The sequence below is a fragment of the Panthera tigris genome, chromosome B2 (genome assembly GCF_018350195.1).
Source record: "Panthera tigris isolate Pti1 chromosome B2, P.tigris_Pti1_mat1.1, whole genome shotgun sequence".
Classification (NCBI taxonomy): domain Eukaryota; kingdom Metazoa; phylum Chordata; class Mammalia; order Carnivora; family Felidae; genus Panthera; species Panthera tigris.
The window spans coordinates 3,408,756-3,420,590 of record NC_056664.1 but is presented as its reverse complement, the minus strand read 5'-3'; the positions used below and the strand labels follow the sequence as shown (position 1 = coordinate 3,420,590).

At 48.4% G+C, this 11,835-nt stretch overlaps 1 non-coding gene across 1 annotated transcript; it reads left to right on the top strand.

The window, feature by feature from the left end:
- The first annotated feature begins 2,415 nt into the window (after positions 1–2,415).
- Positions 2,416–2,497, top strand: TRNAS-GCU. Its single transcript has one exon. It is a non-coding gene; the product is annotated as a tRNA-Ser (tRNA).
- The last annotated feature ends 9,338 nt before the right edge of the window (positions 2,498–11,835 follow it).

Sequence of the window (11,835 nt, the reverse complement as noted above, 5' to 3'; positions counted from 1 at the left end):
GAGCTCTGAGAACAATGAATGAAAATAGAAACACACGAAGGCATATTTTTCAGACATTTAGGAACACCGGGGACAGAGAAATAATCCTGAAAGAGAAAAAAGCTAATTACAAATGAAGTATCAGTAATTAAATGACTTCTTACTTCTCAAAAGCAATACAGGAAGCTAGAAGAAAACGGAGAACGCTTTCAAAATCCGGAAAGAAAAACTTCCCCAACCTAGCATTCCATACTCAACCAACACTCAATCGAACGTTAGAGAAACATAAAAGATATTCTCCAATACCCAAATATTTAAAAAATCTAAATATCATAAGAAAACAGTGGACAATATTTGCCAGTCATCACAAACAAGCAGTGAAGACCAATTCAAAAAGACTATGATATAATTGGAAGAAAGATGGATCGGAAGCTTGTCCCTATACGGTGGTGTTTAAGGCGAGGAACAAGATGAGCCTTTTTGTACGGTGAGTAGTCAATCGAAAATTCTAAACTTGAAACATCAGTAAGTAGAGAAAGCATCCGTATCGGTCAGAATACAATTCTGGCTCTGTAACAAAGACCTCAACCTACTGTAGCTTAAAGGAGGCGGACGTTACTCATCTCTCACATGATCGTCTGAAGGTACAATCGAGGCTGACGCTCTGGCCCCACGGTGTTGGTTCCGGTATTGTACCTCGTGGCTCCCTCCTTCCTACGGGGTTGCTCCGTGTTTCGTGACTCCTTCTCTCCTGCGGTGTTGCCACTTCCAGCAAGCACACGTGGTAGGAAGAGAGAAGTGGAGGGTGTTCCTTTCCTCTTCTGGGCATAACCTGCACGTTTCACAGACACCGACTCTCCAACGCGCTGGTTTCGAAACTGGTCACATGACCCCGCTTAGCGTCAAGGAAAGTTGTGCATTGGGGACGTCTCGTGGATGGCTCTGAGCCCTACTAAATGTCCAACCAGCCATCTCTGCCGTGGCATCCGATTTGGAGATGCGCCGGGAAAAGCAAACACCACCACAAACCGAAAGCCAAATGGCTGAAAATCTTTCCCTCTCCCAGGGGGGAAGATGAGGAAGAAGGCCACGTATTTTTGAAGTACTTAAGATTTTTAAACGTGTGGTTAACTTTGATGGGAAAAGATGTGAACTTAAAAAATAAGCCTGAAGCCGAGAACAAAGGTGTGGATTAAAAAAAAAAAAAAAAAAATCCATCCGGGTTCAAATGGGGCAGGGGAGGAATACCCCATGAGGGAAAAAGGCCTTGTTGGAAAGAGGGGAAATAGATCCTTCTTGATACCGACTCGGGAATTGGACTGAGCGGAGAAAACAAGGCAGAGGGAAGTGTATGATTGATTTGCTTGATCTTCATGACCACTTTCCTGCTCAGATTTCAGGATTCTCCCTGATGGGTCACACACATGCTTCAGCGTTCCGGCCACAGTGATTTCTCAACACTCATCTAGACACTGTGGGCCCCCCGGCCTTTGCTCAGGCCCTGTCCTCAGGGAAGGACACCCTCTCTCCTGGCCAGCTCTAGAAAACTTCCTCGGCAAGACTCACCTTTAATACAGTCTTCTTTCCCCAGGCATTTATGATTCATTCTGATTAGTCATAATCAAGCCCTACCCATGTTCCCTTATGTGCATTGTATTCATTCCGTGAAACAAATTTTTAAAAAGCAGTTGAAAAAGCTTTTTGCACCCTTCCCCAAATAATCTTCCCGCTGGGAGTGACTCTTTTAACTTTTTTTTTTTTTTTTTTTTTTTTTTTTTTTTTTGCACCGCATCCTTTGGAAATCAGGCGCAAGTCGGGCCACCTGTCCCCCCTAAGACCACCCAAGAAGCACACGGGGATCTGGGGGGAATCGGAAGTCGCGGCTCCTCTGCTGGGATGAGCGGGGAGAGAGCCCCGCGAGTGAAGGGCTCTGCCCTGCGCAGTTTCACCCTGCAGGGTCCAGGCGGTGACGACACGGGGTAGAGTTGCAGCGCGACCCCGCTGGGGCCCAGTCGTCTAAGCTTCCGGACTGTCTTCTTAGCCGCGAATTCGGAGTCCGGACTCGCCAGGCTCCCCGAGGTCCACACCAGGGGGACCGGCTCTGGGAGCCCCCGCCCGCGGCTGGTTCGGGCGGGTGGCGCCCTCGGACCGCAGGGGGGGGACCGCAGACAGGTGCCAGGCAGCCGCGCGGGGGGAGCCCAGGCCCAGGCCGAGGTGCTTGCTTCCCGGCTCCGCCCCCGTCGCGACTCCTGGGGGAGCTGAGCCTGCTTTTCGCGTCGCGACTTTTCCAGTCCGGTCGTGGTCCATTCGCGTGGCAGCCGGAGCTGGTCTCCCGGGCGTCCCCGAGCCGCCTCCTGGATCCCCTGCGTCCAGGACAGCCGGGAGCGCCCGAGGGTCAACTCTGAAATAAAGTACTTGGAGAGCGTGGTGCGTGGTGACGAGGTGGCCGAGTGGTTAAGGCGATGGACTGCTAATCCATTGTGCTCTGCACGCGTGGGTTCGAATCCCACCCTCGTCGGTGGAGGTATTTTAGCGAGGGGGCGCGGGAAGGAGTGCGTGCAATTTCACCTTGGCTTTGACTGTCAATATTGTCTGTGTGGATACTTTATGTGAGTAATAAAGTGCCCGCGGAAGGCTTCCTTCCGGGTCCCTGAGAAAGGAGAGGGTGAGAAGGAGAGAAGCGAAACACCGGTGAAAAATTCTGCTCCCTAGAAATCACAAATAAGTGGATGGCCCTTTATTAACACTTGAAGCCTGTACTGTTTTACCGCTTATATTTAGATCTGCAACTCTCCTGGAACGAATATCGATTTACAGTGGAAGGAAAAATCAATTGGCGTATTTATTTATTGGTCTATCATCCACCTGTAGATAAATATAGTCATATTGCTATTCAAACAGATCACCTTTACCGTGGACATCGAATGGCCCTGTCTGTGCGGTTCTTTTCAGGAATCTACTCTTGAGTTGTCTGTTTTACATACTCCGCTGTCTTATTTCTAGAGCTTTGTAACAAGTCTCAACCCCTTGTTCCTATTCCAGATTTGCCTGTTCTCAATTGCCTTTTTGTAGTTCCATACACATTTTAGAATCGTTATGTAAATGTCTGCTCCCAAAAAAGGGGGGGGGAGGGGAAGGCTGATATAATTTTGGCTAATAATGTTTGAATCTATAGAGCAATGTGAATACAATAGACATCTTTAAAATATTGAATCTTACGATACATATTAGACCCTTCAATTATGTATGTCTTCTTGAATTTATCTCAATAGTGGCTTGTCTGATTTGTCTACGTAGAAATATAGCCCGTATTTCACTAGATATGCTTTAGGTATTTGTATTTAAGTATCTGAATTAGGCTGTAAAATATGGCGTATATGAATATGTTGTTGTATATGCTATTAGGTTGTGAAATTTTATTGTTTATTAAAGCATTGAAATCCAGTGGATTTTTATATACCAGTCATGGAAAGCCTGATAATAGCTCATCATGCGGGCGCTGAGTTGAAAAGACGACATCACAGGCACATGGTCTTGCTATGGGAAATGCCATATTAGGAAAAGCCGAGGCCCCATCAGGAGATGCATACAGGCCATCGGACCCCAGGGAATGCGCAGTCTGCACTGGGTACGTCGCAGCACACAATTTTCGGGAAAGAAATAGCGGGGTGGGGGAAGTTGAAACTGAGATAGGCTTTTTGTATTGGAGAGAGAAAATGTTCTACTGAAAGGCACTGTTACTGTGCGGGTGAACATTCTGGACAGGAGTCACCGCTTAGTTAATTTCTGGCTCCCTGAAGTGGGTCGAGGAGGGAGGACAGTTGCCAGGTACAACAGAGGACCCACCTTTGCTTTACGCATAGAAGCTGTCTTTTGAGTAAATCTGTTGACAGCATCCGAGAGCACCCTCTCCCCCTCCAAGACTTAATGATCTACTCACTACATAGGCTTTCTGTGATACATGCACTTTACTGCGGATATAAAATTGATTAGAAAGTATGGACGAGTTCACTGAACATCGATGATACAAAAGTATATGACCTGAGCCTTATGTTTTAATTAGTGGACTTTCCGTTGCTGCTTCGATATGGACATCTACGAGCATCTTGCTCACGGAGATTCTCATTCCCCAAAGCTCATTGCAAACTTCTTGGAACTTTAGCAGAACAAAACCCAAGGGGCTGCTGGCCTCTGGCCCACATGTCCGTTTTTTCCAATTGTGGCTGAGGCTTCCGCTCACCCGGCGTGGCCCTCTTGACTGGAGGGTGGGCGGAAGTAGTTCTCAGTGACAGGTGATTTCTCCCCATCGGGGGATGTTCGGCCATGTCTGGAGACATGTTTGGTTGTCACAACTAGAGAGGGACCATCTGGCGGGGAAAGGCCAGAGGCGCTGCCGACACCCTCCAATGCTCGGTACTTTCTCCAACAGCAAATAATTTCCAGCACGAAATGTTACTAACATCAAGGTTGAGAAGTCCTGATATGTTGTGATAGAGATTAACATAATGCACACACATATGTATTATAATATCATAAGAACCCTGAGTACAATATAGTAAGAACCCTGTCCTGGGTCTTAAGGAAGTCCATTCCGGTAGGTGATACAGACAGTGACCCCCACAGACCACAACACAGGCACAAGCTCATGCTGTTGAGACACAACATGAACCACACATACAGCTACTCAAAGGCAAAAACTCTAGCACAGACCTGGAGCGGCACAGAGACAGATGAACACCAGAGACACATAGTCTGAGAAGCAGACGTGTATTCAAAATGACACAATCACCCCCACACGCACTAAATAAGGCAGCGAGGGTCAAAGTGTGCCAAACACTGGGCTAAGCACTTCCTACTCAAATGTGGATAACATTCTCATTAAAAAGTATCTGATACAATCATGGTCTCTGTGTAAAATTTCATAAATCCAAGGCACAAAGAACTTAAACTTTCCCAAGGTCACCAGCTGATAAACTGGGCTGGGGGGTTAGGATTTTTAGCCGTCTGGTCTGAAATCTAGTGTCTGCCTTACCCACGCTTTTAAGCTATCCCTTTCCCTGAGGGTCTCAGGAGGCTGGTTCCTTCTTCTCCTTTGGGTATTGGATCTAAGAGGCCTTCCAAGACCCCACACGCACACCCCTGTCTTTAAAACTTCGACTTTGCCTTGTTTTGTTGCCTCCAAGACCCGTGAGCGTTTGAAATGACTCTGTATCCTTTTCACTTGTATATATGTAGCTACTTCTCCCCACAAGGCTTGAGGAAACGAGAGCTGGTCCATCCAGGACTGCGACATACAGCGAATGAAAATACGAAATGCCTAATTAAATTGCAACTTCGGATCATTTTTTAGTATATCTCATGCGATATTTGGAACATGCTTATATTTTTAAAAATAATCATTCATCTGGGGGCGCCCGGGGGGCTCCCTCGGCTAAGCGAAGAGTCTTGCTTCTTCGGCTCAGGTCCTGAACTTGGCAGCTTGTGAGCCCGAGCCCCGCGTCGGGCTCTTGACTGACCGTGTGAAGCCTGTTTGGGATTCGCTCTCTCCCTTTCTCTCTGCCCCTCCCCTGCACACTCTCTCCATCTCCCTCTCAAAACAAATAAATAAACCTAAAAAAAAATTAACCAAAGAAATAAAAAAAATGATTCATCCATTCGAAATTCACCTGTAATGTTTTGTCTGGCAACCCTATTTCCTTCACGGTCAGCCTGACATCTGTGGGGTCTTGGCATACAGTGGCCATTAAATGTCCATTCAATGTGGAGATATAGTGTTTCTATGGTTGCAGCTCAGGAAATCGATGGAACTCTCTGACCTGGGTGCAGGGATTGGTCTACTTACAGATTTGCAGGGAGAATGTCCACAGAGAGTTGCAGATGAACAATCGAGTTGCAACGTCCACAGATAGTTGCAGAAATCGGTGATTTCTTACTGTTGCCCGTCCCCAGGTGGTCACTATCTTCACCCATCGCTTTGGGTGCTGCCGCACCTCGGTGCCATCGTGTGTCTCTGCTGGTCTGAAAGATCTTCCCTTAGAACCTTCTAAGACTTGTTGATCCCCCAGCAATTCCTCTCCACACACCTAACTGCCTTCTCAGTACGGGACGGCGTAGAGCGACAGTGTGTTTTCTGGAAAGGGTCCGAGGACATGACCGTTCTTTATGGACGCACCGCTCGTGCGTCTTTTCCCTTTTCATTCCAGGCTTCTGGCTCCTCGTTTTTCTCATCTTCAAACTACTATCCACCTGTCGGATTTGGGAGGCGATAAGTGAACTAATGAATATGAGATCATTTGTAGGCTCTCAAAGGCAAGACAAATGCCACTAATCGATACTGCTTAATGTGGGACTCTCACACTGTGAGTGGACACCTGAGAGTGAGAGTCTCACACTCAAGAAGACACCGAGTGCAGAACAGAGTCTGGGGTACGGCAGGACCAGTGGGTTTTGGAGCCGAAATGCCAGGATACCGGCCCATGAACATCTATAGCCACAAAATAAGCATATCCCTGTAGCCAGCAGAGAAGATGGTGAGAGGAACTGTGTTGGGAACAGGCCTCTGCGGCTCCCTGGATTTGGTTCCCGGCTGTGATGGGGTGTATGGAACGAACGAGAAGCCCAGGTGCCTGCTTCCCTGATGCTGGCGCCTGTTGCTGAGTCAGGAACCGTGTCCGTACCTTTAGAGGAGTCACATGTTCTCCTGGAAGGGAAGCATTACGTGAGCAATCACGGAATCATTTGATGCATCGTTCGTGTGTGCTGAAAAGAACCAGATGAGACTATGAGGACAGAATCTGTCACCGAGGGGTTCAGGAGAAACATCCCAGAGACGGGGGCATGAAAGCCATGAATCGAAGGAGACCCACAGGGGCCTGAGTATTTAACATATTCTGACCATCATCTGACTGATAATGATGAACTCTTCTTGAGAAACCTTCGTTGCCCGGTGGACTGGGGAGACCCCGGGCCCTGACCCAGAGGAGTCCCCAGAGGTGCTTAGTCTTGTCACGAGAAGGAATTCCAGGACAGACACGCAGCAGATGAGCGACGCAGTGGGAAAGTTTATTAAAGTGAAAAGTCCACTTGAGACATGAGAGCAAGAGAGAGGCAGAGACAGAGACAGAGAGACAGAGAGAGAATGAGAGCTGTGCCTTTGGGGTTGGGTTTCTTTTATTGCCGGATGTTAACTAGGGGACAGAACATTCATTGCTTGGGGCGCGAAGCGTGGCTGGTCTCCCACTTTTCCTCCTCTCTTGCTCAGGGCTTCCTGTCATGGCCCGGCCCTCTTGGGCCCATCTGGTGTGCTGGGGCTTCTCGGGGAGTGAGGCCCCGACAGGCCTCTGACCCTCCCCACGGCTGGGCACGGCCTCCTCCGTGCTGGCCTCCGGGCATCCCCTCAGAGCCTAACTAACTGCCTGCTCTCCAGGGGTTACAAAATTGTGAATTAATTATTTTGACTTAGTGATACATGGGCGAGGAGAAAAAGACCCAGAAGTTCTCATGGCTACAGAGAATCGGCACATTTTCTGAAGAGATTTGTTATAGATCATCAATACTGACTTTTTTCAGTCTCACATAAGGCAAATATTTTCTAGTTTGTCCTTTGTGTTCTATCCTTGTTTGTTAGTATGTGTCAAAACATTTTAAATACGTGCGTTTTAATGTTTCTTCTTTGTGTTTTTTCATCAGATTTAGAATGAAATTCAGAAACACAAATGACATAATTTTCTCAATTTTTCCTCCTGAAGAAATCATGCTACCTACGGTTATACACTTTCAGTCTTCCCCACTCACCATGAAGTTTCTCCTTATGGACCACCTGCCTGGCTGAGTCGGAAAAGCGGGCAACTCTTGATCTTGGGGCTGTAAGTTTGAACCCCACACTGGATGTAGAGATTACCCAAATAAATAACATCTTCAAAAAAAAAAAAAAAGTTACGTCAGGACCGCTGGGTGGCTCAGTCGGTTGGGCACGCAACTTCGGCTCGGGTCATGGTCTCCTGGTGCGTGGGTTCAATCCCTCCATCCGGCTCTGTGCTGACAGCTCAGAGCCTAGAGCCTGCTTTCGATTCTGTGTTTCCCTGTCTCTGCTCCCCCCCGCCCGCCGCTTGCCCTCTGCCTCCCTCTCAAAAATAAACATTAAAAGGTAATTCATTCATTAATTAAAAAGTTACTTCTTGCACAAAATAGGTGCCAAGTAAAATTTTGCACTGTGGGCTGCACCCTCAAATCACCATCCACAAAATCTGGAGTCTCACATAGGCTGGTGAATGTCCTGCCTTATTTCGATTGGTTTGTTTAATGGAAATCCATGCAGATGAGATATCTGTTGAGATGAGTGTGGCAGGGCGTGGGTAAAAGGTGTGATCTTGCCCGTCCTGATAAAAAGGCAGCATTAAACCGCAGGCCTTCACGTGCACAGTCTTTAGGGTTGGAGGCCTGAAAAGAGCTCCTCGGTGTAAGAGGTGAGTTTTACTTCTCGCACTCTTTCCATACTTGATTAGAAATCACTTTGATGAGGGATATGTGTTTGCTATTGGGGGTATTTGTTTAAAAAGTAAATACATAAACAGAGTAAGTAGACAGTGTGGAAGACAGAGGAATGGTCTCACACCATTCCTTCTTTAATAGAATTCTTCTACCCCTTCAGCCCCCAGCAAATTTTAGAGAAAACATTCATGAGGACTCTAAGGGGAGTCTCCTTAAACACTGAAAGGGCTCTGCCATGTATTGGAACCACTTAAAGTTATGCTGAGTGTTATTTGTTGGACGTGGGCTAAAATGAAAGGTCACAGAAACACGGGCCATGTTTCACGGAACTCAAAATCTTAGGAGGCCGTGAGACGGTAAACAAAAAGGGGACTAAAGAATGCAAATTCCATGCAGAAATAAGTGTTACTTACGGGCTCTTTGCCAAAGCATTTTTTTTTTTTTTATGGATTATACATCCTGTCTTGGCTCAGTGATCAATCATACTTCACTTGCAACCTCCAGTCAGCTTGTTTTCACCCCTAAATGTTGCTCAAAAGAGTGAAAGAATCCTGGATAGTGATGGAACACTCAGTCTTTTTTGATGGCGTAATCCTCACTGCCGGGTGCGTTCCTCGGTACAACGATACGTTTGGTCTTCATCCACCGTTCCTGTAACTGCTTCAGAGCCATAAAGGTGAACTGGGTGTCTTGCTGTTAATGAAGGTGACTTTTGGATCCCAACTTAGGGCAGGGCTGGTAGCCAGGAGGACCGACCCTGTGATCAGAGGGGCTCAGTCCCAGACCCCTGGGGAGAGGGGAGGGGCTGTAAGTTGAACGAGCCAACGGCCAATGACTTAGGACTGTGCGACGAGACCGCCATAAAAACCCAGAAGCGCTGGGTCTGAAACGCTTCCAGGTTGGTGAACACGTGGAGATGTGGGCCGTGCCGTGTGCCGTGATTGCTTCCTGCCCTTTCTCCATACCTCGCGCTTCTGGCTGGTGATTCATATCCTTTCTCACATCCTTTAGCAAACTGGTAAGCCTGTTTCCCTCAGCTGTGGGAGTCGTTCTAGCAAATTAAAAGAGGAGGAGGTCCTGGGAGCCTGCGATCTGTAGCCAGGCAGTCAGAGGCACAGGTAACCCCCTGGGGCTTACTACTGGCAGCTGCAGTGAGGGCTGGGGGCAGTCTTATAGGACCGAGCCCTTGACCCGTGGGATCTGATGCTGTCTCCCCATAGATGTTGTCAGAATCGAGTGAGTTCTCGGACACCAGCTTGTGGTTGGGGGCCACCGCCCCCCACACGGGAATCGGGTCCAAGAACTTAAAAGATCTGGTGTCAGTAGAGTCTCCGTTCCCCAGCATCCATGGCTAAGCTCCAGAAAGCGCTGACCTGTCTCTGTTTTCGGGGACGTTGAGGAGCCCCACTGTGGCGTGTGAACACAGCGTGTGCCCGGGAAACCCTGCCTCCTTGGTGATGGTGACCAGCAGGAGGCCTGCGCGTGAGGTACGCGTCGTCAGCGTGTGCGTCTGAGCATCTTTCCTACACGCCCACCCGCTAACAGGGTCCCACAGGGGCCCTGGCAAATTTGGGGACGATTATGCCAACGCCGCTGCTGTAAACGTCCTCGTCCTTCCGGATACCATGTGCTCGCAGCTTCTCAGGCCGCTGAGTCACGGATCCGAAACGTGTCCGAGTTTCAGTGTGGCTGTTGCCATCCTTCCCACGCCCTCAGTGCCCAGGGCCGCCTGTCGCTTTCCTACCTCCCGTCACGCAGTGCTCGTGTCTCTACGGTTAGGGCACTCACCTTGGTTATGGTTGGTGTATATAGTGTTACCACGCTGTGACTCGTACTTGAACACCCAACATGCCAACTGAGTTTGAGTCCCCTTGTATCATATGCATGGTCCATTTGGAAACTCGCTTTTATAAAGTGCTTTTTCGGGTCGTGACTATTCTGTTTTAAGTGGATTTATTATTTGTTTATTTTGAGAGAGAGAGAGGGAGAGGGCGTGTGACCAGGGAGAGGGGCCAAGAGACCGGGGGAGACGGAATCCCAAGCAGGCTCGGCGCTGTCCGCATGGAGCCCAACGCGGGGCTTGAACCCACAAACCGTGAGATCATTAACCTGAGCCGAAATCAAGAGTCGGTCGCTTAACTGACTGAGTCACCTGGTGCCCCAAGTCTTGACTGTTTTGCAAAGGTGGGGTTATCTTCCTTTATTTGGTTAGGGAGTGTTTTTGACATTTTTTTGGCCGGTGAGCGTCTTGCCACTGCGTTTTTCCGTTTCTGCTCTGTCAGTGGTTTCATTTTTTTTTTTTTAATCACAATTTAAATAGACGCCGGTTTTCCGTCTTCCGACTCACAGTGATTGTTTTTTCATTTCACGCTCCATATACGTTGCATTTTGAGCTGAAATTTCTAGGGTGACACAGAGGGGTCGTTGTCAAACTTGTTCTCTCTTCTTGCCCGATGAACCCAGCCCTCTTTGCTGACAAAGCTGTCCCACCCCCCTTTCTGCAGCGCTCACTGTGTCTTTCGTTGAGTTTCCATACAAGTTTCTGCCGTTTTTGAAACCTTCCTTTTCGCTGATCTAGTAGTTCTCTGAGGAGGAGTCCCAGGTGGCTATGACTAGGATGGCCTCACAGAGCACGTGCTATTTGCCGTGCAATTCCTTTCGCTTGTTTTCATTTTGTGTTGGTCTTGGGGTCTCTGGACCCCGCTCATGTCCACATCGACTTACCTTTTCTTCTCAGTTGCCAAAAAAGGCAAAGGCTGCTACGTTGGTAGAAATACAGTTGATCCCACCGGTTAAACTGAGGAGAAAGGAAAGGACCCCTTTAAAATATCATCTTTCGGTCTGTGACCATAATATGTGAGGAAATAAAATTGGCGTTTGCCCGTGTTTTGTGTCTAGTAACCTCTTTCAATGCATTGGTTCCAATATTCTCTCTGGTGTCCCGTATGTATTATGCGTATCTTACAGCCTCACTTGGCAACAAGACAATTGTCACTTATCATTGACACGATGGTAAACCTTTCCTTCTTTTTTCCACAGGTACCGCGGCGGCAAAACTCAGAGCGGCCATGACTGACGCGCCCCTTTCACCCGAAGTCCCTACTTCAAGATCCCCGTTTGACGTTCTCTGCCTCACTTGTCCTTTGGACATTTGGAGAGGGAGAACCGGGATGGCTCTTCCACCTGTCCTCGATGGCTTGACATCAGCCGCATCCAAAGGATCCAGACCAGCGTGATCCCGGGGAGGCCGGGGGCTAAGATCCCAGCGCGGGGGATGCTGGCAATGAGCAGGGTCTCCCGTGTGCCGCCTGTGGATGCTGGAGGTGGTCACCCCATCCCAGCTCCCTAAAAGGGAGAGGCAGCTTC